This window comes from Ochotona princeps, chromosome 1, assembly GCF_030435755.1.
Source record: "Ochotona princeps isolate mOchPri1 chromosome 1, mOchPri1.hap1, whole genome shotgun sequence".
In the NCBI taxonomy this organism is placed as follows: Eukaryota; Metazoa; Chordata; class Mammalia; order Lagomorpha; family Ochotonidae; genus Ochotona; species Ochotona princeps.
In genome coordinates this window covers 31,295,060-31,322,565 of record NC_080832.1, presented here as the reverse complement: position 1 = coordinate 31,322,565, position 27,506 = coordinate 31,295,060, and positions in this window count along the sequence as shown.

Sequence of the window (27,506 nt, the reverse complement as noted above, 5' to 3'; positions counted from 1 at the left end):
TTACAAACTAATGAACTGTTGCTATGGGTACTTGCCCCACCCCCACGTCCTTTCCAGCATTTAGTGCTTTTTCTCTTCTATATGCTAGCCATTCTAACTGGGGTGAGGTGAAATCTCATTGTGGCTTTTTATGGCATTTTAGCTGATGGCTAGGGATCCTAACCATTTTCTCACGTGTCTGTTTACCATTTGTATTTCATCCATTGAAAATTTCCTGCTCATGTGCTTTTCCAACTTCTCAACAGGATTGCTTATTTTATTGGTGTTGAGTTTTGTGCATATTTGCAAATGTATTCTCCCATCCTGTTGGTTGTCTTTTCAAACCTTGGTGGTTCCTTTTGCAATGCAGAAATTTTGTACCTTGATACAGACCCATTTATTTATTTCTGATCTAATTGCCTATGTTTCTGGTGTCTTTTCCAAAAAATCTTTGTTCACATATATGTCTGCAGTTTTACCAATGTTTTCCTCTAGTGTTTTGATGGCATCAGGTCATAGATTTAGATCCTTTTATAAGTTTAAAGTTGGGACCAGAGCGATAGCATAGTGGTTAAAGTCCTCACCTTGCACGCCCCAGGATCCCATATGGTCGCTGGTTCTAATCCCAGCAGCCCTGCTTCCCATCCAGCTCCCTGCTTGTGACCAGGGAAAGCAGCCGAGGATGGCCCAAAGCCTTTGGACCCTGCACCCGCATGGGAGACCCAGAAGAGCTCCTGTCTGCTGGCTTCAGATTGGTTCAGCTCCAGCTATTGCGGTCACTTGGGGAGTGAACCATCAGAAGGAAGATCTTCCTTTCTATCTCTCCTCCTGTCTGTATATCAGCCTTTTCCAATATAAATAAATAAATCTTTAAAAAAAAGTTTATAGTTGGTTTTTAGTAATGAAGTAATCTTGTTTCATACTTCAGCACAGGTGGATTCAATTTTCCCAGAAACTACAACTACACAAAGTATAATATCAGAAATTACTACAAACAATTGTATAGCAATGAATCAGAAAATCTAGAAGTAAATTGCTTTCTGAACACACATAATCTACCTAAAATATTCATGATGCCATAGAAAGCCTGACTAGATCAGTAACTGGGGTTGAATCATTAATACAGATCCTGACAACAACAAAAAAAGCCTTCAACTGGATGGCTTTATTGCTGAATTCTACAAACTTTTCCAAAAAATTTCAGTACTTTTCAAACTATTCAAAACATTTGAAAAGGAATGAATCCTTCCAACTTCTTTCAGTGAAGTCAGAATCACTTTAAATCTAAAACCAGAAAAAAGATACAAAGAAAGGAAATTACAAACCAATATCTGCAACATAGATGGAAAAATCTTCAAAACAATACCAACTGGTTCGGACCTTGGGATTGGGGGCAAGTGCCGCTCCTCACAGTGTGGCAGCTGTGGGGGGTGCCCCTGCCGGGTCGGACCCAATGCGGGGGCTCACGCCAAAGACACTGCCGCAAGGCAGTGAACGAGTCCTTGGCCTCCCCTAGGGCGGCCAGTGCACCATGTGGTGCCAGACTTTGCCTGCTGGCCGCCCGGAGACAAACTCTGGGGTTTTTTAAGATATGTTTGCTGCCTGGGGACACCCATGACTAAGTCAATTTTAGTTTAGGTGAGTAGTGAATCTTGGGTGATTCCCAGTGACAGGGTCATGGAAGCTTTAGGCATGCATGGGGACTGAGACCTGGTGGTTTGGAAGGAAGTACCCAGGAGATAATTACGGTCAGTCAGATACACCAACCCAATTCGGAATACAGAAATGGCCTGTTTGCCTAGAACATCACTGATCATCACACACCAGCCCACACCAATGCTATGGATGGGGGGTATCTTTGGCAGTGATGGGTACCATTACCCAACTGCTTGGTGTAGTGGTGAGTGGTCACATTTGGCAGGGTCAAGACTCTATCGAGCACGCGAGAGAACTTGGTCTGGGGGTAGACTCTATGGGGTTGTGTGGGCCCAACCCTGTGGAAATACAAGTTCCCCGGGTTAGCTCGCAAACTGGGGTTGGGATGGACTAAGCTAGATGTGACCATGCCACCTGGCATCACACACGGGTGCAGGAACCCAAAACAGTCAACGCGGGTCAAGGCAGCAGTACCTGAAAGTGCATCCTTCAACAGGATGTGGGGTGGGCCGTGCTGCCACTGGAAGGGGACAGAATGGGCAGGGCTGAACAAACCTTAACTCACAAGAAACAACAGAAATCAGGTTGGAGCACAGGTCTCGCCAAGTAGGTCCTTGCACCTACTGATCTGCGTAAGACAGGGATGCTAAGCCACAGCATCTAAGAGGACAGGACAAGAGAGGGGCTCTACCAAGTTGAATCAGAGCAACCACCGGCCTTCATGAGATCTAAGGCTGGGAACAGGCCCGATTGGGCAGCTAAGGGGATACTCTAGCTGGGTTGAGTTTCCCACCAATGAGCGCATGGGCTGTTAATTGGGCTGCGTTCCAATCAGGATACGAGTGTAATCCCACTTGGCACAAGTGTGGACTGGGACTGGAAGCACCAAGCTGGGCCAGACTCCAACACCATCTGGTGTTCTGCAGGACCAGGGGAAATGTATGACAGACTAGGCTAGGTCTCAGCCCTTACTGAACCATGTGTAAGCTGTATGGGGGTATGGAAGAGCCATGGCAGGGTTGAAACATCCAACAATAAGAACCAGATTGGGTTGAAGAACAGTCAGGAAACGCCACTGTTCCTGCTAGGACAGGAGGTGAACTGAACAGGGCTGGCTCATGGAGCTACTGGTATGTGCGAAACCTGGCACTGAGAGAGTTTCTGATGGAGGAGACTGGACAACTCCTCTGGCAGGACACAGTCTCTGCAGGCAGGCGCAAAAAGCACAATAGGAAACAGTCCAGAACAGGCTATGGAAATTATCTCACTGGTATACACATGGCATGGATTGGGGGCAGACCAGGCTGAACCTGTTCACATCACCCGCTGGTGAGTCCGAGCACCAGAATAGAGTGTGGGTCGAGCCAGGTTTGGTTGCGACACATACTAGTACACAATAAGGAATGCCAAGGTGAGATGAGCCGTACCAGATGTGGTTGCAGCACCCAAACAGCACATGTGATAATCGGGGGAGGAGGCAAAGCTGACAGGGGAATGTGGGCTCCCCTGCTGAACAACTACTTCCATTGGAAAGCGTGAGTTGGGATGGGGGCAGATCAGAATAGGCAGGGCTGTTACACCTGTGGGCATCATGTGAGCTAGATGAGGGAAGGGCCACAGTGGGCTGACTGTTCCGACTGGTGCAAGCAAAAACTAGAGTGAGTGAGGGTTGGTTGGGCTAGCCGCAGTACTAGCTGGCAAAGGCTGGCACTTGGAGCTAATTCTGTCATGTCAAATGCCAGAACTACCTGGAGAGTGCATAATCTGGGAGTGAGTGTGGCCTAGAAAGGAAACAGTGAGCACCTCCTTCGGGGCTACCACTCATTGTACAGCACAAACACCAGGACAGGGGCAGGGGTGGCTGTACAGAAGGACACCTGCCAATAGGTGTGTGGGCTGGATAGTAGGTTGGTTGGGTTGAGCTGGGCTTCAATGCCCATCGACATGTGCGAGAGCTAAACAGGATGTGGGACAGACTTGACAAGCCTGCGGTGCATACTGGCAAGCATGGAAACCAGGGTAGGGGGCAGAACTGGTGGGGGTTATGGGGAGTTGCCCCAACTAGGCTGCAGCTACAACCAGTTTCCATGAGGACTCAGTATGAAGTGGGCAGGATCAAACTGGACTACAACACCCGTTGGTTCACGAGGAAGACAGGGCTGGAAACAGAACGAACCCAGCAATCCCAACGACCAGCATGAGCATAAGCTGATTGGTGTGACGGACGGTGTCGGACTCTGTACTAGCAAACTCGCACAAGAATCAGGCCTGGGATCATCTCAGATGAAGTTTCTTTGGAGATCCCTCCAACTGAACTGCTGATCTTAGAACCCCAACCATGAAGAGACTGTCAGCCAGTGAATCCTGAATAGGGTTCATTGCGATTGGAACTGCGAGATTGGCAGCAATCCAGAACTGATGAACTATCAAAACTGTATAAGCAGGACCCTCAGAGCGCGCCTCCCGTTGGGGATCTGGGATGGGTGGGAGGTTGGGTGGGGCTTTTCCCTTTGTTTTTTTCCCTGACCCCAGATACAGGGTAAAATGATATTGCTGTGGAAACAATGGTATTACCCACTTTCACTCTGTAGCCCTTGACACTTTGTTCCCTAATCAACTAAGTAAGATTATTTAAAAATAATTAAAAAAAAAAAAAACAATACCAACTAACAGAATTTAGCAACATACCCGAAAGATCATTTGCCTGGACAAAGAGGGTTTTATCGCTGACTTGCAGGAATAGATCAATATATGCAAATCACAATGTGTAACAAGCTGAAGAATTCAAGCTTTAGGATTATCACAATTGATGTAAATAAAGCATTTGATAAAACATTACATCTTCTCATGATAAATAAATAAGTTTGGGCCTGGCGTGATTGCCTAGTGGCTAAATCCTTGCCTTGCATGCACAGGATCCCTTATGGACGCTGGTTCATGTCTTGGCTGCTCTAGTTCCTATCTAGCTCCTTGATTGTGGCCTGGGAAAGCTGTAGAGGATAACTATAGACGACAATACAAAGTTTTGAAACACTGTACCAGTGTGTAAGACCTGGAAAGAAGTTCCAGGCTTCTGGTTTCAGATTGGCTCTGCTCCAGGCTTTACGGCCACTTGGGAAGTAAACCAACAGATGAAGATCTTTTCTCTGTATCTCCTTCTCTCTTTATATATGCCTTTCCAATAATAATAAAAATAAATAAATCTTTCTTCAAAAATTCTGTATGGAAGGAACATACGTCTATACAACTAAGATAATAAATGAAAAACCTTAAGCCAGAATCATATTGAATGGGGAAAAGTTGGAGGCATTTCCACTAAGCTCCAGAACCAGACAAGAATTCATACCCTCACCACTGCTGTTCAATAGAGTCCTGAAAGTTTTGGCCAGTGTAATTTGCAAGAAAAAAAAATTAAAAGTGATACCAATTAGTAAAGCAGGAATTAAAGCTCTCCCTGTTTGTGAATTACATGATCCTCTATGTGAGAGAACCAAAAGACTACAAAAAGACTATTCGAACTCAAGAGAGTTTGGTAAATTTCAGGATATAAATTAACACACAAAAATATAGCGTTTGTTTGCACCAACAATTCCATGGCTTAGAACCAGTAAGATCAATCTTGCTCACAATAACTGAAAAAATAAAAATTTAAATATCTTGGAGCAAATTTAACCAAGAATGTGAGAAATTTCTGAAATGAAATTGCAAAACATTAGAAAAGAAAGTAGAAGACGCCAACCAATGGAAACATCTTTCATGTTCAAGGATTGATAGAATTAATATCAAAATATTCACACTACCAATAGCATTTTACACATTCAAAAATGAAGAATGAATCTGACTAGATGAACAAGCGTATTTATCAAACATGTGTACATAGTTTTCAATGTATAAAAAACTAGTGTCTACAGTTTTACAATTAGCATAACAAAATATTAGATACAATTAGCATAACAAAATATTAGATTTGTAAAGATGAGTATCTGTTTAATCAATCACTGTCATAAATATTTTATCATTTAGATCCTTTGCTAATATTTTAAATGGTATGTATCTTAATCATTATACGTTCACCCATTTTTTTGCCTGATTTCTAGAATTTATTCAGGTTTCTGTCAATATTAAGAAATGATGCATGGTGCTGATGCTGTGGCAAAGTATCTTAAGCTGCTGTCAGCAGCACTGGCATCCCATATGGGCGCCAATTGGAGCTGAAATTCTGCTATCCAAATCCCCACTGGCACAGCTGGGAAAGCAGTGGAAGATAGCTCTAGGAATGGGACCCCCTGCTACCCATGTGGAATGCCAGATGGAGGTTCTGGCTCCTGACAGTGACCAGGCCCACACCAGGCTATTTCAGTCATTTGGGGAGTGAACCAACCAGCATATTCAAGAAGTCACTCAGCCTTCCATATGCTTTGATGTTTTTACTCTACTTTTCAAATAAATAAATAAATAAGCAAATCTTAAAAAAATAAATGGACCTTTCTGTTTTTGTTATAATGTTTCATTTATGCTGTAATTCACTACAAGCATCTTTGAATTTTGATATCATATCAAAATTATCATATCAAATAGGTATCAGAAAGCTCTTTAAACACTAGGAGGCCATTCGGTTTTTGTTCACAATTTTATATTCCCATGTATACCAAAGCTTCTACTTTTCTTTAAGCCTACAATTAGAAAACCCTGGAAAACAGACATAAAAACCCCACATTCCAAAGAGAAACAGAAAGAGAACAGCATGATTTGAAAGTTAAATTTATTGGACCCAGTGTGATGACTCAGTGGCTAAATTCTTGCCTTTCATGCCCAGGATCCCATAAGGGTGCTAATTCATGTCCTAGTTGCTTAACTTTCCTTCCAGCTCCCTTCTTGAGGTCTGGCAAAGCAGTAGGGGAAGGCTTAAAGCCCTGGGATCCTGAACCCATATGGGAAACCTGGACAAAGTTCCTAGCTCCTGCTTTCAGATTGGCTCAGCTCCAGTCATTACGGGAACTTGGAGAGTGAACCAGTGGATGAAAGATCTTTCTTTCTATATCTCCTCTTCTTTGTAAATCAGCCTTTCCAATAAAAAAGTAAATCTTAAAAAATTTAGATTTATTATGTTAAATGAAATGTCCACATACTGATAGTAGAAAGAAATGCATTTTTTGGAAGCACTTCAGCTAATGCTACAAAGTGACCAAGGTTTATTTCTAGCATAAGGGAGGGGCACAAAATATGTCCCAAGCAGTTAGATATCAATGGAACAATTCCATTCTTGCTGGTAGTACCTGGTATTCTTACCGAAGGTATGCTTTTATGTAAGCCTTGACCTGACTCACACATGAGCAGAACACAGCTGAGCCCTGGCACAGCATTGTTCACAGCAGAGAAGGATCTACAGTGATAACTTGTGGCTGTGTGCATCTTCGTCTCACAGCAGATCCTCAGGAGAGTTGATGAGATTTAGACACAATAGCACCCCTGCCCTGTCTGCTCTTCACACACCCCAAGAGGTGGCACTTTATTTCTCTCAAAGAACTTGCATTTCCAGGTATTTACAATAGACAAACATGTAGTCCCTATTTTCTCTTAATGGGCTTGATCAGTGCAATTGGCTATTTGTTGACACATATGGGTTTCCAAATTGAATTTTTATGCTGATGTGGCCTTGAAATATAAAGTTGGTTTTGAGTATATTAGAATGCCCTGGTTTTGGTGAATAACATCAGCATGAGGAAAGAAGGTTTGAAATAAATATTCAGGGGAAGAACCAACCAGACCACACTTGAGGCACAATTCTGAACAACATAATGCCTATTGTCTTATTATGTATATTCTATTTTTAAATTGTTAGCGCTCTTGAGCTCATGTAAGTTTGGACTTGAGCTCACTTAAAAGTTTGCCTAAAATCATTCAAATGCATACAGAAAATTGCTTTGTGAAGTGCAGAGGAATCATAACTTGATTTTTGAAATTAAAAAAAAAATTGAAAGCAGCCATGGTCTACATAAGGACAAAAGCCTCAGTAACTACAGGGTTAAATACCAAATACTCTGCTAATGGACTTACAGTTGGTAAACTTGTACCTTGCATGGAAAGGGTCACTTGTTCCCATGTGGCAAAAATCAGACATCAAACAACCTTAGCTATTGGGTAAGGTTTAATTACTTGTACAAGTTAAAAAAGCTTAATTTTTAGAGCATGACTGAATGAAATGTAAGAGTATACAGTGTAAACTGTATACTAATAAAATTTTGCTTTGTGTAAGGTTTGGAGTCACGAAGTCACATGGCTAGAGCTAATTATAATCACTTTCTTGGGTACTGGATTTTTTCTCTTTAAAATATTTCAAGGATAGTCTCCCAATTTGGATTCTAGAGAAAGGAAAAGCAGAAATGGTGATAATAAGAGTCCAAATAAGTTTCTGGCAATCAGAAGGACATTTTTCAAATGATTAGTCAGAATCTGTGTTAATGTGGAGCAGATTTCTGTCTATGGCAGTAACCAAAACAAGCAAACAAAACCACTAACAAAGAACACACCAAAAACACCACCAAAAATGATGAAGCGCATTCATCATCCAGCAGATTCGGGCCCTTCTTTGGGTAGGACTCACCATGACTATGACGTCAGGCATGATTTTAAAAGAAATCTCAACAAATCCAAAACTGACACAAATTACACCAAAGCCTTCCTTTACACGTAATAAGTTGCTTTTGTCAGGGCAATGCGGTGAATAAAGCTAGCAGTTGACTCAGATAACCAATTGCCCTGTTATATTTCAGTTACTTTTTTTCCAAGACAGTGAAGTGAGAGAAATAAAGTCCCCAATATCTAATGACAAAGAAACCTCTAAAAATGGGCATGTTAGTGTACAGAAATTGTATTTCTTAGTTTCCTGGAAGGCAAAGATTTATTTAGTTCTGTCCTCAGCACAGCACAGAGCATAGTATCTTTCACACAGGATTTTTTTTTTTTACAAAAAAGCTTATTTTTATAAAAATAATCCTCAGAAGTTCTTTAAATTGTTTTAGAATAATTACTTACAGTAAAGGTATCATTCACAACCTTAGATTGAAAGCTCATTTAAATCAGGGCATGACTGGGATACAGAAGAAACTAACACGGTAAGTACATTATTATTTTCCTCATGGTCCTTCTCTGCCACCCATGGTAAAGAACAATGAACTCTTCTCAGAAGCCTGATGAAAATATTCTTCTGTAAATAAAGTCCTTTAGATTCAAGCATGGAATATTAAATATTGAAAATTATTAAATTCTATAAATATTTCTTGAGTCAATACTATGTGTGATGCTTTAGAAAAATTCATGGAAAATTTTATTTGTCTCTGTTACACACACCAACACTCACACACTTTTTAAAAAAGCATATATTTATTTGAAGAAATGACAGAGAGAAAGAAAGAGAAGAGAAAGAAAGAGGGATCTTTTATTTGTTGATTCATTCCTAAAATAGTTACAACAGTCAGAGATGGTCCAAGCCAAAGCATGAACCTCGAACTCTATGAGGGCCTCCCATTTGGGTGGTGGGAACCCAATCATTTGAGATATCATTACTGTCCCTAAGGATCTGCATTATTGAGAAATAGAGTCAGGAGTTTAAGTTTGTCACTGAGCCCAGGTATTCCAACATGGGTTGTGAGCATCACAATCAGTGCTTTTACTCCTAGGTCTAAAGCCTATCTTTAACATATCCATTTTCCCCTTAAATGTTTTACAAAATATTCATATAAGCTAAAGTATGGGCCGTGTTTATATTTGATTATTTTCTTTTTGCCAAGGCTCACATGTTTGTTAAAATAATTTTAGAGTTCAAGATAAATTGAAGGCTAATAGTTAAAAATGATACTTATACCATAATATAGTATTTATTTTAGCCTGCCCAAGTACATGAACCCATATGGGTCAAAGTTCCTTGTTGACATTAAAAAAAAAAAAGTCCCTAGTTCTGTAAGCTCATTACTCTGAGTTCAATGAGCTCAGCTTGAGATGATCATGTATTGAAATCATTTATTTATTAATGTCCTTTGTTCAAAGTTAGTTGAAAGCAGGGCCGGGCACGGTGGCACAGTGGTTAAAGTCCTCACCTTGCACGCCCCAGGATCTCATATGGGCTCCGGTTCTAATCCCAGCGGCCCTGCTTCCCATCCAGCTCCCTGCTTGTGGCCTGAAAAAGCAGTTGAGGATGGCCCAAAACCTTGGGACCCTGCACCCTCATGGGAGACCCGGAAGAGCTCCTGTCTGCTGGCTTCAGACTGGCTCAGCTCCAGCCATTGCGGTCACTTGGGGAGTGAACCATCGCACGGATGATCTTCCTCTCTGTTTGTCCTCTTCTATATATATCCGCCTTTCCAATAAAAATGAATAAATCTTTAAAAACAAAACAAAGTTAGTTGAAAGGAGACTGCCAATTTTAATTACAGTGAGGCCCATTTTCATAACACCTTAAAATGTGCTATGTGAAGATCTCTTGATCTTTGAAGGAGAAAGTGGCTAACATTTTAAAGAATTTTACTGCCCCATTCTGGTCCATTTTCTAAAATCTCACTTGTTCAGTTTTCAAATACATTGAAAATCTTTCCTAATAAAGATATCTAACAAAGAAAATTAACTTAAATAGTTTAAATTGAGCTAGTTACTGTGGCATGTTGTAAATGAAGTCAACATTTTTCTTGTTACTGTATTGTTCACTTAAGTAGCAAAACATTCTCGCTGTTTGAATGGCTCTTTGGCAGTGTGTGTCTTTTAATTTATGATCTCAGAACTTTAAAATATGGATTCTTTTTCTTACTTGGAAATAGAAGCTTTCCACAAGGTTTTACATATTCTCATTTTCATAAAAATAACAAAAATTGATAATTAGCCATACTTTTAATATATAATCTGCTTAAACGATGCTGTCTCCCCCAGCTTCTGAGAGTTGGTGCCATGACCCTTTCTTAAGCACCAGCCGACGAAGCAAAATCACTAATTTTGCAGCACATCTGTTTTGTCATAGCAAGTCTTAGGGCAATGGCATCTCATAGGTCTCAGTTAGTTCACCTATTAGGGAACACACTGTGGTCAGTTCATAGGACACACAGCAGGAGTTCTCACAGTCATCTAGTTAATATCTGGGTAGGTTGCAGTCTTGTTTATATTAAGATCACTAACTGCTAGACAGCAGGCTAACTCCCTCGGAGTCTCTGTCCTCATAGGAGTCCCAAAGGCAATGATGCAATCCTGTGGAGAGAAAATAGGCTCTTTAATTTGTTAGCCATGCCCTGAAAAGAAGAAAACAAAATGCCCAAATCAGACCATAAAGACAGCTTTAAAAAATTCTCTCTGAAAAGCAGCTAAAAAGGCAAGACAAAAATTTCCCCTCAATCACATGACAAGTACCATATGCGTGTACTTTTTATTTGTCCCTTAAGCCCTATCTAGCCTTAGATTTGAATCTGAAGACATCTTTCTCATCTGTGTTTTTGGTCACCTTTTATTGATGAACATATTTCCTGAAGACAGTGATACAAGACGTCCTCTGACTCATTGTTGGTGAATACTCCCATTGCGAAAAGATTCAGTGGTTGGGGAAAACAAACCTGAATTTGTTTCTAGAAACATTAAGGTTAAGATACGGACATCATCTCCTAGATGACAGTATCAGGTATTTCGAGAGGATATTAGATATTTTAATCTAAGTCCAGTCTGGGTACAACTCTTACCCAAATGCCTGATTTGATAAATGGCTTTCAGTTTTATTTTTTTTATGATTATGAACAATTTCAACTATATAAAAATATGCAGACTAGGCCATCACACAGGTCTGGAAGCAAGATATGTATTCAAAGTATATTAAGTTTTAACAGTTCACCATACGCACTTCAACTTCATTTTATTTTTCAAACAAACAGCTCAAAATTGAGGTTTCTTCATGCTAATGTCAGTTTCTTCCTTCCTTTCGGCTATATTGAAGATAATCACAAACCGAAAATGGCTATTTGTAGTTCTCAAACCTATTTACATTTTTATAATATAAATGATGTCCAGTATTACTTGGCATATTTTCACATTTTACAGACAGTGTCATATTATGTATATATTCCACAATGTCTTGATGCATTTTCGCCTCTTCTGAGTTCTTGAATGAATGTTAAGAATGTTTTTGTGAAGCCAGAAACTTTTGCTTTGTCATTTTAAAATGTGTTGTGTTAAGATGAACCTTATGGACATCCACATGGGAGACTCAAATGAACATCCCGCTCCTGGCTTCAGCTTAACCTGTTGTGGAAATTTGGGAAGTGAACCAGAAAACGGAAGAGCGCACGCTCTCTCTCTCTCTCTCCCTCTTTCTCTGCCTCTTCCTGCCTTCATCTATTCTGCATTTCAAATTAATAAATTAATGAATAAGCAATACCATTTGAAAAGTTATGTTTCTTTATGCAATAGAATAAAATTGAAGAGGCTGTACAGCTAAAAGTTTCTCACCACTGTAATTCTGCAACATCATAGCATAATATCAATTAAAATTTTCATTTTTATTTGAAAGGCAGATTTACAGAGAGAAGGAAAAAGAGAGAGAGAATCTCCCACCTAGAAAATGGCTGCAATAGAAGTTGGGCTGGTCCAGTGATGGGAGCTTGGAGCCTCATCTGCTCTTTCACATGGATGCAGGGCCTAAGGACTTGGGCCACTTTCTGTTGATTTCACAAGCACATCCACAGGGAGATGGATTAGAAGCAGAACCATCAGGACAAGAACTGTTACCCATATGGGCAACCAGCACTGCAACAAGATACTCCCCTTGCTGAGCCACCACAACAGCCTCAACAATATTAACTATGCAATGCTAGAATAATTCTTTATTTATCTATGTATTTATTTCTTGGAAAGTCAGATTTACAGAGAGAAGGAGAGACAGAGGGGAAGATTTTCCATCTTCTGGTTTTTTCCCCAAGTGGTTGCAACAACTGGAGCTGAGCCGATTTGAAGCCAGGAGCTTCTTCCAGGTCTCCCACACAAATGCAGGGTACCAAGGCTTTGGGCCACAAACAGGGAGCTGGAAGGAAAGTGGGGCTGCTGTATTACGAACTGGCCCCATATAGGATCCTGGTGCATATAAGGCAAGAACTACAGCCACTAGGCTATCATGCAGTGCCCTGGAATGATTTTTTAAAGTTACTTATGTAATTCTCTGAAAATGATAAATGATAGCAGAATATGACATATAAAGCCATTTCCGATTCTTTCTGTGGAATTATGGCCGGCATTTTACCACCATAGGTTACAGTTTTTAACCTATTACTTTACTAAGCTTTGACACTTCTCTGAATTTTCTTACAATGATATTAAGCTGAACATGTGATTGTTCTCTTTGCTTACTGATATGTAACTTGATAAACACTGAATTTCATTTCCTGCTGCTTTATTTAATTCCTCATAGTGAGGTTTGTTCATATTGCATTCTTTCCTTGTGTTAATTTTATTTAGTTTTAATAATAAACATCTATGAATCCAATAAAATTAGTGGAATAATGCTCATCTCTTCTTTTGATATTGTACATATTAGAAACTGTTTCTTACAAGTTTTAAAAGATCTTAGGTATAAATTCGTTAGTTATCATGCAGGGAGAAGGGTTGCAATAGCCTAGAATATTGAAAGAATAACTTTAATTGTATTAAAATTTAATATTTGTGTTCTCTAAATTTTCTGTTGTTTCTGTAACATAATTATTGGCAATTTCATGTACATATTATGCATTTAAATTTAATTTTCAAAATGCATTAGTGGTTACAACACTCATGAGTTATTCCTGTCTTGTGACATATTTACCCATACTAGTAGTGATTTTATTTATATTTTGTTTTTAAGATTTATTTATTTTTATTGAAAAGGTAGATTTATAGACAGAAGAAATAGAGAAAAAGATCTTCTATCTGCTGGTTCATTCTCAAAGTGGTTGCAATGGCCACAGCTAAGCTGATCTGAAGCCAAGAGCAGGAATTTTCTTCCGGGTCTCCCACATGGATGAGGGGTTCCAAGGCTTTGGGCCATCCTCTACTGCTTTCCTAGGCCACAAACAGCGAGCTGGGTGGGAAGAACAGTAGCCAGGACATGAACCTGTACCCATATGGGATCCTGGAACCTACAAGGTGAGGATTTAGCCACTGAATTATTGGCACTGGGCCCTCATTGTCTTAATTATAGTTAAACTGACACTAACTGTAACACTGCTGTCACTTTTTAAATTTAGTTAAAGAAACAATCAGCTAGAAAATACACAATCATGAAGCAGATACTTTGAAATACATGCTTTGAATACATGCTCAAAATTCCATGAAACTTTCTCTATATGAATAAATCAAAGATAGGAATTCTTCCTGAAAAAAAAACCCTGTAATTTAATAGTTTGGATATTTCATTCACATTTTTAACAAAAAATATGTTAAAAGTTTTACTATTTATTTCCTTATTAAGCATTTCATTTTGAAACTTTCATGTAAAATAATATTTATTAACAAGTACTGAAGACAATAACATTGTTTAGGTTTGTTCCTAATATATTCTGAAGTATTAATTACTACATAAGTGAGCTAACTCCTTGTACAATATTACAAAAAAATAAACTATTTTCCTTTGAGCATTTTCCTCTGTGAAGTATGCTAGTCTTCATAATGACTTCATTTTTTTTCCCCTGGAGACCTGCTACAAATAAGACAAATTTTTTTTTTTAAAGATTTTATTATTATTGGAAAGCCGGATATACAGAGAGGAGGAGAGACAGAGAAGAAGATCTTCCATCCGATGTTTCACTCCCCAAGTGAGCCGCAACGGGCTGGTGCGCGCCAATCCGATGCCGGGAACCAGGAACCTCTTCCAGGTCTCCCACGCGGGTGCAGGGTCCCAAAGCATTGGGCCGTCCTCGACTGCCTTCCCAGGCCACAAGCAGGGAGCTGGATGGGAAGTGGAGCTGCCAGGATTAGAACCGGCGCCCATATGGGATCCTGGGGCTTTCAAGGCGAGGACTTTAACCACTATGCTGTCATACTGGGCCCGACAAATATTTTTAAATTGTGTTACTAAAATAATACAAACTCTTTTATTTGTAGGTTTTTCTAATTTATAGTGCCATGATGTAGGTTGTATTATTATCTCCATTTTTTTAGATTTATTTATTTTTATTGGAAAGGCGGATATACAGACAGGAGGAGAGACAGAGAGGAAGATCTTCCGTGCGATGGTTCACTCCCCAAGCAGCCGCAATGGCTGAAGGTGAGCCAATCTGAAGCCAGGAGCAAGGAGCGCTTCCGGGTCTCTCACATGGGTGCAGGGTCCCAAGGCTTTCCCAACCCACAAGCAGGGAGCTGGATGGGAAGCAGGGCCTCTGGAATTAGAACCGGAGCCCATATGGGATCCCGGGGCGTGTGCAAGGCATGGACTTTAACCACTATGCTGTCATGCCGGGCCCACTAGCTCCATTTTTATTTAGTAAAGATGCCTGGAATATCCCAATTACCTTAGTAGAATTGACTTGAAAATGAACCCAGTTTTAAAAGTTTGGAGGTTTCTCCCACGGTTTTTGAAAATGGTCACTGTGCTTGCATTCTCAAAATCATTTCATCTCCTGCCTTCTTTCAGTACAGCTCTGCTGTGCAATATGTGAACCCAGACATGAAATTCAGATCTATATATTTTTTCACATTAGTTGAATAGGTAGGGGTAACAGATTTCATCTGATGGTATACTCCCTAAATGTCCAGATCTGTGCCAGTTCACAGGCAACAGCCTCGTAGCTAATCTGCATGTCTCATATAGGAACAGTGCTCCAAGTACTTGAGCTATCACCTGCTGCCTCAGAGTGAGGATTAGTAGAGTTTGACCATGAGGGGGGGAGTTACCAGGACTTGAATATAAGGACTCAGATATATGTGTATGTGTGTGTGTATATATATATGTGTGATATGTATCACATGCATTCTAAGCACTGTGCCGAACACTTTCCTCATTTAATTTCCACTCCTAATTGTCAAGAATATACCTATTCAATCTTAGCATCTATGAATGCAGTAGGTATTGATGTTGATTAGGACCAATAATGGGAAAGAAGATGGAGACAACATCAGGCAGCTGGTTTCAAAACAAGTTTCTGTATTTCTTCTTCTGCCAAAATTACAGTGGCTTTTCTCTCTATCTGCCTCTCACATCACATCAAAGGCACAAAACGAAAAATCAATTGAAGTTCAGGTACAGTTTCACAGAAATCCCTTGCTAAGTATTCAAGACACGGGAGAGCAAATGTGACTCCTATATATCAAGCTCTTAAAATCTGACTTAATTTTAAATGTTTGGCCCATTAGTGGGTAAGTTATTTCTTATCTAACTTGTGTATTCAGTGTTCATGCATCTGAGAACAGAGGACTTCTCAAAACAGGAAGAGAAAATGGTTGTGTCATATGAGTCCGATCACATCATAACCAAAGCAGAATATAGCTTTTTTATGATGGCCTAAACCACTTGATTTGATGGTCTAACATCTATGGAAAAGAGAATCTAATGCACAGAAAAATATTTAAAAACGTTGAAAAATGAAGGCAATACTCTGACTTCACTTTTATTGACAACAAATGCTCTTATTGTGACCTCATTTGAATAATCAATTTTAGGGTTGATAAAAAATAACATATCATTCTGTGACCACCTCATTGACATTTCAGTTTTAGTTTATGTATAACATATAACATAATATTCATAAAATAACATGTTTTACATAACATCATATCATCTTTTTTTTTTATAAAGATTTATTTTATTTTTATTACAAAGTCAGATATACTGAGAGGAGGAGAGATAGAGAGGAAGTGGAGCTGCCGGGATTAGATCCAGCAGCCATATGGGATCAAGGCGAGGACCTTAGCCACTAGGCCACGCTGCCGAGCCCCAACATCATATCATCTTAAATTAAGGCAAACATGTGGTATCTAACCTTTTGGGATTGGCTCATTTCCCTTAGCATGATGGTTTCCAGTTTGGCCCATTTGACCACAAAGAACTGCATTTTGTTTTTTTTTAAGAGCTGAGTAGTATTCCGTGGAGTAGATGAACCATAGCTTTCTTATCCAATCCTCCGCTGATGGGCATTTTAGCTGCTTCCATGTTTTTGCAATTACTGATTGTGCTGCTATGAACACAGGGATGCATGTTGGTTTCTTGTAAAACAGGTGTTTTGGATATATTCCTAGGAGTGCTATTGCTGGATCATACGGTATGTTGATTTTGAGTTGTTTGAATGTTCTCCATACTGATTTCCATAGAGGCTGTACCAGCCTGCAACCCCACCAGCAGTGGAGTAGGGTTCCATTTCCCCGCAACCTCGCCAACAAGTGTTGTTGGTGCTTTTTTTCATGTGGGCCAATCTTACTGGCGTCAGGTGGTACCTCATTGATGTTTTAATTTGGATTTCCCTTATTGCCAGGGAACTTGAGCATTTTTTCATATGCTTATTTGCCATTTGGGTTTGTTCCTTTGTGAAATGTCTGCCCATTTCCCGTGCCCATTTTTTGAGTGGCTTGCTTGTTTTGGCATTTTGATTGTTTTGTAGTTCTTTGTATATTCTGGAAATTAGCCCTCTATCACCTACCTAGTGCGTGAAGATCTTCTCCCATTCTGTGGGTTGCTTTTTTACTTTATTGATTGTTTCCCTTGCTGTGCAGAAGCTTCTTAGTTTGATGAGTTCCCATTTGTTTATTTTGGTCTTGATTGCAGAATGTGGTTAAGAACTCGCATTTATTTTTAACATATTGGTTACTCATTGCTATGTCAGTTAATTCCATAACGATGTAAATTTTTGCTGATGGTATATTGGAAGGGTCTCCCTAAGAAGCCGTTGAACTAGGCTGGACAGTAAGATGCTGGACTCTATGTTTGGTATATGCTTGCAGTGGGGGAATCTCAACTGAACTTAAACTGTGGTCATGTAACAAAGTGGAGCAATCAACCATGGGGGGAGGGTGAGGGGATGGGTGGGGGAAATCCCAGTACCTATGAAGCTAATACAATGTAATTAATGAATAAAAAAATAAAATAAAAAAATAAAAAAATAACATATCAATATCTCCTTTTTGGGTTCTCAGATCATTAGCTAGTTATTCCCTGGCCTTGATTACCAGGAAAAAGAAATAGATTAATCACAAAACAGATGGAAAAGATTGGAGACTTGCCAACATTAAGATAAGGAGGTAACTGATGTGGCCTGATGACTGACACTGGTCAGTAGTGGTTTGTTAGACTGGACAGAGTGTCCTGTGTGGGCTATACAAGGCTTTTGCATGCCATGAGAGAAAGTGCTTAGTCCATAAGTTAAACTTGTCTGAATGTACTTAGTTTGACTAGTCAAAAGATTTTTGAGCTACTGGGACAAATATCCAGTGACTTAAAATCGTCTATGACTTTCACTGTACTTTCTTTCCTCTTGAAAACTAAATAGTGCATAGATTTCTTGGGAGAAAAATGTCTAGGTAGATTCTGAAAATTCTTACAACTATTGCCAACAGACATATATAAATCATATTGGATAAAAAAGAAAGTGATAAATAATTTGTGTTTCATTGCCACAGAATCTGGAGCAGAGAAATTTTCAAAACAATGAAAGTAAAATTTCTGATCTCTGTCAGAAGGTCTATTACTCCTTTGAAGGGGTAGCTCATCTCCACTGCTGGTCTCACAGAGAGCTTTACTGCCTTTTATTCACCATCTTGTATGTCTTCTCCTTGAAGCTGGAATTTCCAAACTTGAAAACATTATGCCACAAAGAGGTAGTCTATGTGATATCTGACCCACTTACAGATCTGGTTGCAGTCTCCTGAAGTGCTCCCTGTGAGACTTGAGTTTTTATAAGAGGGTGTCCTAGCCAATGAGGCTCAGAACACAGTACATGTAATGAAAATCATATGGAACAGACTTCCCTTCCAAGCCTTGTCCAATTTTCTAACCCATAACTCTGTAGGACATAATAAAATGGTTACGTTACATCACTAATTTTGTGACCTGATTGTTAAAGTGCACTGAAAACACATAAACTGACATCTAGTCACTCTTTGGGTCTTGATACAATTTGCACATTGTGGGAAGCCTTTTCTGATCCTAAAGCCTGGTTTGGATGTTAATTCTAAGTCTTGCCTTGTCCTGGTGATTCACGCATGCTGTTAAGAGTTGTTGTCCTATTCTTGGCTGAGCATAATGAGGGCAAGGATTGGTATAAACTGATCTGTACTTCAAAATCAGTGGCACCTGACAAATGTGGCAATAAGCAAACAAGGCTCATAGAATCGATGATTGTGTTTTTGTGTGTGTGTGTGCCAGTAGACATTGATCCCACTCAGTTGAGGTGTGGGGAAGGTGTGAAGGAGATAGGGGGCCTTGCATGTTACATCCTTTGACAATACACTTTCATTGAAAGAAGTCACATAGAATACACTTTAGTAACACATAGGAACAACACACATTGCACAAGACATTCAGTTAGTTTGTTTTAAAAAAATAAATACAACAAAAATATGTTCAGTGAGATTGTATTTTTCAAATATCCCCTTAACTACATTGTTTTGGATTATGACCAGAGTTAAATAATCTTGGATCATTGTTGATCTCATAGCTTTTGTGGAGAAGAATTTGACTGTGAAATATCATGATCTGCTTCTGTTCCAAATGAAGGAAAAAAATTCTCTTTTATCCTATAACTATGGCATTTGTGAATTGGCAAATGCTAGAATGAAAAAGTTTATTTTGCAACAGTAAAACTGTCATGAACATGTTTAAAGCGACAATAAACAACTAGGAAAGTTTTACAAGATGCAGATGTCATGTAAGACAGCAAGTTGAGCCAAATGACCCAGAAGATGTAATGGGTAAAGATTTTTACAAAACGAATTAAAAAATCCAGGAAAATGAAACTCTCCCTTCCTTCCTCCATCTTTATTTCTCTTTCTCTCTGTCTCTCAAACACACACACACACACACACACACACACACACACACACACACACACTGACCCTCACTTAAATTATTTGGGTTCCCAGCATCATCTGGAAAGAACATGCGTCCACAAGCAGCTGACATTCATTGAACAATCACCAAGAAGGCCAAAGGTACTCCCATTCTCAGATATGAGCTTGGGTTTGTCTTAGCTTTGGGCTGTTGCTTATAATTTATTATAACCTATTCCAGCTCTCTTCTATGACTTTGGATTTGAAGATCTACTCTGGGATAAATGTTTTATAGTTTCTGACACATGTAGTGGTCCCATACATTAGGGAAAAAACCTCAGTTGGCTATCATCCTATTTAGAGGTCAATTTTTCCTGCAACATGTTCCTCACCGAGATTTTCCTATACAAGTGTTAAATGGAAGAATAAATTTGATTTATGACATTTTTATTACATTTTAACTGATATAGTTTAAACATAATATATGGTATTTATACATAATATATGTCATTATTTATTTTTCTGTATGTATTTATTGCTTGAAATGTCAACTGTCAACTTTCTATTGCTTGCCTTAGCTTCCCCAGTCAATGTTACTGCACTAGCTTTTCCTAAGTGCAATCACTGAGGTACAGTGAAGCTATCTCCCATAAATTAGAATAAGTTATATTAAAAAGTATCTTAGAATAATTTGAGATCCTTTTATTACACACTCTTTTATTACCCTTTTATTACATTCATGTCTCTGTATTTAGAATTACATTTGCACTTCTCAAATTCTTTATTTACTAAGTCATTAAGCCTTTGCCTATATTGCAAATTTAAAATATGCTAATTCAAATACAACAAATAGAATACTAAATGATTACAACTGATGATCATAATCTTAGACATATGGCTAATTTTTCTCATTTTGGAGTAAATATTTAGAAAGTTTAAATTGTCCAAATTTAAACTAGTGGCTAGTGGCTGAGAACAAATATCTGCTAAAAAAGACTCATGCATTTATTTTAAAGTTTACTTTTCTCTCAATGGGACCAGATACTCAAACTCATGTATCTAAAAGAAAGCAAAATTTGCGTGAAGAGGGAACACATAATGCATTATAAATTCTGTGATCCAAGTAAGAATTAGTAATAGGGATAAAGTGCTTCTCAAAAGGATTGATTTACCCTTCAGTGACATAGAAACAAACACAGACTTCCCAAATAATAGTAGCCAGCTTCCTAATATGTGTTTTTCACCATCAGAGCATGCCTACTTGCTGCAAAATGAACATGTAACAACATGCAATAAAATGACAGAGATGAGTTAAAAGAGCGTTCATTTTCTTTCAATAAAAAAAAAAACAGGAGCAAGGAAGCAATGTTTCAGATAATGAGAGAAATTTGAGAGTGCTATCAAAGATTCACAAAAAATAAAATTAAAAGATAAATTTATTTTGATGAAAGTATTTTTAAACCCATAAATTTACGTTACACATATTTTCAAGAGCTTTTTGAAGACCCATTGCCTGCAATAATTTCAAAGTTCTTTTTTTTAACATCATTTTGCACAAACTGACTTCTCCTTTATAAGGGAAAAGGGCTAAAATCAGAAAAGATAATGAAAAGAAAAACCTAGTAGCTTCCATGAAATTAGATACATAATTTTCTGAGTATAGCTTGATTAAGGAGAATTTTATAATCTCACCTAGTCTTTCTTTTGCCTGACATGCCTCCTTCTATTTATTCAAGCTTTAGCCATTAGGAAGTAGTTCCATGATGCCAACAGATTGCTTGTGAAAAGTATGGCATTAATTTCAAAAGTATTCCATCAGTTTCTCATGCCAAAAATTAGCAATAGTTCATTCTCAATCAAGGTTTTTCTGTCTTTATGTCTGACCCTATTATATGTCTGTTGGCCTTTTGAACTCAGATACCAAACCAAATAGCATTCAGAAGATCCTACAACAAAGGAGTAATGATAAGTCCACAGACAACACAAATGCTTCTTTGTGCTTGAGCCAACACTGAATTCTTGTACATATCATTATAAACTACCCATTAAGATGTTCTTACCATGAGCAAAGAAGCCGACTAGAAAACAGATCGTTAAGTATTTTATAAAGCTTAAGTTCTGTCTCAGAGATGAGGTAAGAAATGAGTAAGAGATTCACATATTTGTGCAACTGATCACTAATATCGTCATTTAAAGACTCTTGCTAGGGCCAAAATGAAGTGTTAAAATCTACTCCAAAGTTCATATATATATATATATATATATATATATATATATATGCATATGCTATTCCATAAAAGTGAACATGTCCTGGCACTGAGAATACCAGGATCCAGAGATCCCTGGATAATGAAAATGCTTTGCAAATATGAAAACAGAGCCCATATTTTACCACTTCCAAAATAATGGATTAATTCATTTAGGCTGTAAAGGAATGTTAAAAATCCAAGTTACTTCACCCATGCTTTCATTAATATCAGGATATTACTAAAGGTAGCCATGAGGATAGCAAACATAATATTTATATTTTCTTTCTGGAAATCTCTTACACTTTCCAAAATAATCAGAAACAGCACAAAAATTTTGAGTCAACATATTACCAATTTGTTTTCTATATGAGATAACTTCAAAGAGTTCATGGAAAAATGAAACTAATAGGTAAGTTTATTTTGGTGCAAAAAAAAAAAAGGCCCTGAAATCCTTTCATACAATGCATCTTCAGAAAGTTCATAGAAATATGTATTATTAAAAAATACTATGCATGGGTTTCAAAGATTTTTAAGCACCAAAGCATGCTTAGCTTTTGGTTCTTGTATTGTTACTTGAAATAATGAGATTTTTCATTTACTGATTCATTCTCCAAATGCCTGCAAGAGCTGATGCTGGGCCAGGCCAAAGCCAGGAGCAGGGAACTCCAGCAGAGACCCAAGTATGCCCTCCATAATGCATGTTAGCAAGAAGCTGAGTGGGAAGCTTGGATAGCAGTCCACCCCACATTTCCTGTGGGACAGGGATGTGCCAGGCAGTGACTTAGCCAACTGCACTATACTCTGTAATTTCACTTTTCCAGAGAGTTTTAGAAGTAGCCTCCTGTTTAACAAACCTAGAAAATTTATATTTAGGTAAACACTTCTAAGTTAGTGTTTCCAGATGTATATGACTTTATAAATGAATTGCAAAGGAAGCTACACATAGTTTATACGTGGGTGTGTAGGTTTATGTGTGTGTATATGTACATATTTATAGAGTATACATATGTAAAATTTTTGCAAGTTTTATATTTTTTAGAATTTGGATAAATACGGACTGAATTTTCTAATTGAAAAGTGAAAAACAAGTTTAAAAAAAAAACAGGAAGCTGTAGATTTTGTTTCTATCCATGACTTTTAAAATTTGATTAATACCTGATGTGTAACACTTATTCCCACTTTAGACACATTTTCCATTGGGTCAGTCCTTAAAGAGAATTATAATGACCCAATTGTCATTCTTTAAACAGTTTTGGGGTTCCATTAGAAAGCAGTAATAAAATTGGTATGAGAAATGAAGTATACTAAGAACATTTATAGGTCTGTAAGTATATTTGATACTTCATTCTCTGTTGTGACGCATTCCCAATGTTCCATCTACATTCTAGATCATATTTAACTGCTGTTTGATCTTCACTATTTTGGTCAATCAAGACTCCTTTTTTGTGTCTGCGAGTTTCAAGAAGTTCCCTAAAAGCTACATTATAGACTGATTTGTTATTTTTGGGTGATTTCCTTTTTGGTATTCTTTATTTCTCTTATTTTAGGCTTCATAAGCAAGAGTTTTCTTCACCTGAACATTTTTTCCTGTTGTAGTACAGATGTGCTGAAGATAAATTCACTTGCAGGTAAGTTCTTGCAGGTAAGTGAGAGGATTGAGACCCGGTGGTGCGGAGGAGAGAGACCAGAAGACCTATAACGGTCAGACGAGGCATCATTCCACATTGGAGTCCTGAGTTGGGCTTGTTAGCATGGGACAATGCTGACTACCACACACCAATCCATGCAAACTAGTGCTGCAGGTCTGTCTGGCAGGACCAGACTCCAGAACCTGACTGAGTGTTGGTAGAGGGGATGGGTCACTTTAGGCAGGGCCATTACACTAAACAGCACACAAGAGAACCAGGTCTAGGAGTATATTTCATGTGGGATTGTTGGGCACAGCCCTATGGAAGCACAAATCCCTCTGGTTAGGCTAAGATTGAGTGTGGTCCTTTCGAAGTTCAACCTCTGCTGGCACTCCCCAGAACTTTTCATGGGAACAGGCCTGGCCTGGGAGCTAAGGGGACGAGACAGCTGGGTTGGGTTTCCCACCAGTGAGCACGAGAGTAGGACTGAGGGTAACAGGCAGGGGTGGACATAGCTGTAATCTCCTTCAGCATGGGTGTCTATTGGGTCTGGGGAGTGACAAACTTAGCTATACTCTAGTACCGACTGGTACTCATGAGCACCAGGAAAGGTGTAGAATGGGTTGCGCTAGGTCTTGCTTCTGCTGAACCATACGAAAGCTGTGTCTGGTCACAGACTAGGTGCGGCTGGCTGTAATACCCAACAGTAAGAACCAAAATGGGTATGGCCTGGTTGATCAAGGCCACTATCCCTGCCAGGACAAGAGGTGGACAAAGCCAACCTGGGCCAAGGACCCACTGGTGTATGCGAGATCTGCCACTGGGAGAAGATCTGACAGAGGAGCTTGGGAAACTCCTTTGTAGGGCTGCAGCCCATGCAGGTGAGCACAAGAACCAAGTCAAGGAGCAACGCTGACCAAGCCAGGTAACAGTACTAGTCAGAAAACATGTGGGTCAGGTCTGGGGACAGAACTACTGGGCCGGTTCATAATGTATACTAACAGATCTGAGAACCAGGACAGGGCATGGGGGGCGGGCAGGGGACAGATCATCCAGTTTACACTGGGGCAGCATGAAATTGGACACAGAGGTGAGGCAAGCTATGCCAGCCTGGGGCCAAATGATTCCGGATTCTTAAGCCCTAGAGTTGGGGGATCCAACAGGGGCTCGGGTTGCCTAGCCTGGGTCGTGGGGCTCACCTGCGTGGTGGGTGCTGGGTTTGTGAGCCCCAGTGGTGAGGGATCTAGAAGGGTTCAGTTCACCTGGCCCAGTCCTGAGGCTGGCCTGCAAGGTGGGTGCTTGTTTCATGAGCTCCAGGGGTTGAGGATCTTGTGGCACTTGGGTCACCTGGTCCAGGTCCTGAGGCCCAGGAGTGGGGGACCCAACAGGGCTCATGTCACCTGACTCTGGTCCTTGGTCCTGCCTATGAGTAAACAAGTTGTAGCTGTGGGCACAGATCCTAATGGACATGGGGAATATGGCAGCCCATTTGGTACCATCACAGAGGAAGGAGAACAGAGCAAATTAGACAACTGTCCTTGCAGATGATGACAGCAAAAATCTGGATGAATGGAGACTTGAGGTTGACCACGTCAGCCAGTTGGCCTTGGGAGACATCATCACCCTTGGATCGGCGAAATCGACAACATTGCAGATCTATGTAAACCACTTGTTCAGAACCCTTGCAACATGCACTATAGTGGGACCTTGGGTTGATATTGGATGGCAGTTTCCCATCCCTGAGTCTTGGGACATTTGGGAGGCCGGGGGTGGCTTCCCTGTTTGTCTTCCCCTTCCCTCAGAAACAAGAAGAAATGGAGAATTAGGAGGCAATGATTTCATCTACTTTTCCCTGATCATGGTCAACCCTGAAATTACTATCAAATAATAAAATATTTTTTTAAAAAATTCCCCGAGGAATATTTCCAAATTCTTCTCAAAGATCTGTTTATAATTTTCCCTCTGATTGATAATTAAATTATATATTTTTATTGATTATTTCAACAATATTCATGAGTTACCTAAGGAGTACTGAGTACTCTAAAGGCACTGAGGTTACAGGAGTCAACTAAACATGATTGTTAATTTTAACTAGCGGAGACCTAGAGTAAAAAAAAAAAAAAAACAAAGAAAAAAAACACATAGTGTTTTGGACAGTATTAAATGATAGACAGAAAATAACGAGGAAAGGGAAACATGACATACCAAAGAGTAAGCAGGATGCAATAGATAGGTTAAAGAAGGCATCATTGGTTAAATAACATTTAGAAAAGGAGGCTTTGGAAAGACACTGATGTTACTGACTTCCAGGGAAGAAAATTCCAGCTATGGAGAATGGAGCAAAACCCCAAAGCCAGGAGAACACCTGTTGTGTTGGAGGAGTGTCAAGAATACCAGGTTCACTTGGATGGAGGCAGGAGAAGGATAACTGTAGGGGGGGTTTTATGGTCAGATCCTCCAGGGCTCGTGTAAGCTTTTGTGAAGCCTTTGGCTTTGTATTAAGCGAGAAGAGAAGCGACCTGAGTGTTTTGAGTAATGATATCCCATTTTCTGTTTTAAACTTTTAAAGAATTCCTTGGAGATGTCACCATGGGACAGCAGTTTAAGTTTCCAGCTCCAGTGCTGAAATTCATTGTGAGCACTAGTTTGAGTCCTGGTTGCTCCATTTCCTGATCCAACTCCATGCTTTTGGTCTGAGAAGGTGGTGGAGAATGGACCAACATGAGAGACCCAGAGGAAGCTCGTGACTTGTAGATCCTGGCTTTTGATAGACTCTGCTCCAGTCATTGTGGCTATTTGAAAAACAAAACAGCAGATGAAAGAGCTCTTTTGTTTCTTTCTGTCTCTTCTCTTTCTTTAACTCTGTCTTTCATATAAAAATAATAAAGTAAATCTTAAAAAAAAGAACCCCTTGATGATGCCATGTTGAGAATAGCAAGCATGTTATATTACATAGGTAGGAATTCATTTGCTATCAGATTAAAGGATAACTTTTACAATTTTTCTCTTGATTTTTTTTATTGGAAAGATGTGGAGAGAGAGTGTGTGCTTCATCCATCGGCTGATTCCTAATACCCAGTCTGGGCCAGATCAAAGTTGGGAACCTGGAACTCAGTCTAAGCCTCCTGTGTGGGACCAAGGGCACACATCAGCATGAAGATGGAATTGGAAGCAGATAGGACTTGAGCCTAGGCACTCTGACATGGATGTGGCCTCTCCAAAAACCAAAATTATCATAGCACTAAATACTCATAATCAAACAGCAGGTTAGTTTATGAGGGACCAACTTGTAAATACAGAGCTAGTGTGGCTTATAGGTGTTCTAGTTATCTTTTTCAGTATTCGATATATAATCTTTTTTTTCATAGTGAGAGAGAAAGAGACAGATCATCTTCCCTAGCAATTTGCTGTCCAGACAGCCACAGTGGCTGGGGCTGGGCTATACTGAAGCCAACGCCAGGATCCTAGAGCTTCTTCTGGACTCAAGGATGTGATTATCAGGGGCCCAAACACTTGAGGCATATTCTGTTTTCATGGGTCATCCTCAGGGAGCTCAATTAAAGGTGGAGCAACCAGAATACTCCCAGTGACCACATGGGACGCTGGAGTTGCAAGTGGTGACTTTGACTATTATGCCACAATGTCAGTCTCAGATGCAGTCATAATAAGATCCAGAGAGGCTCCTTTTATCAATCCATGCAACCTATTGCCCATAATTATAAGTAAGAGATTTTATTTCAAATTTATCTATGTGCTAATTGTTATGGAAAACTTTGTTTCATCATCCTTGCCCTACTCTGTTGTCATTTCTCTCCTTGTACCTCATCGTATTTGATCTCATTGTTTTAGTCACTCTTCCTCAGTTTTTGTGCCTTGGAGTTTCAAGATGTCTTAACATTAAGTGAAGATGAAAAATATAATGATCACCTCCCTTTCTACCTGAACTTCTCATACCTGTTATACTGTAGCTTAATTCTATTTGATAATTTTTTTTACTATTTTAAAAATGATGGTCCTTGTTTTT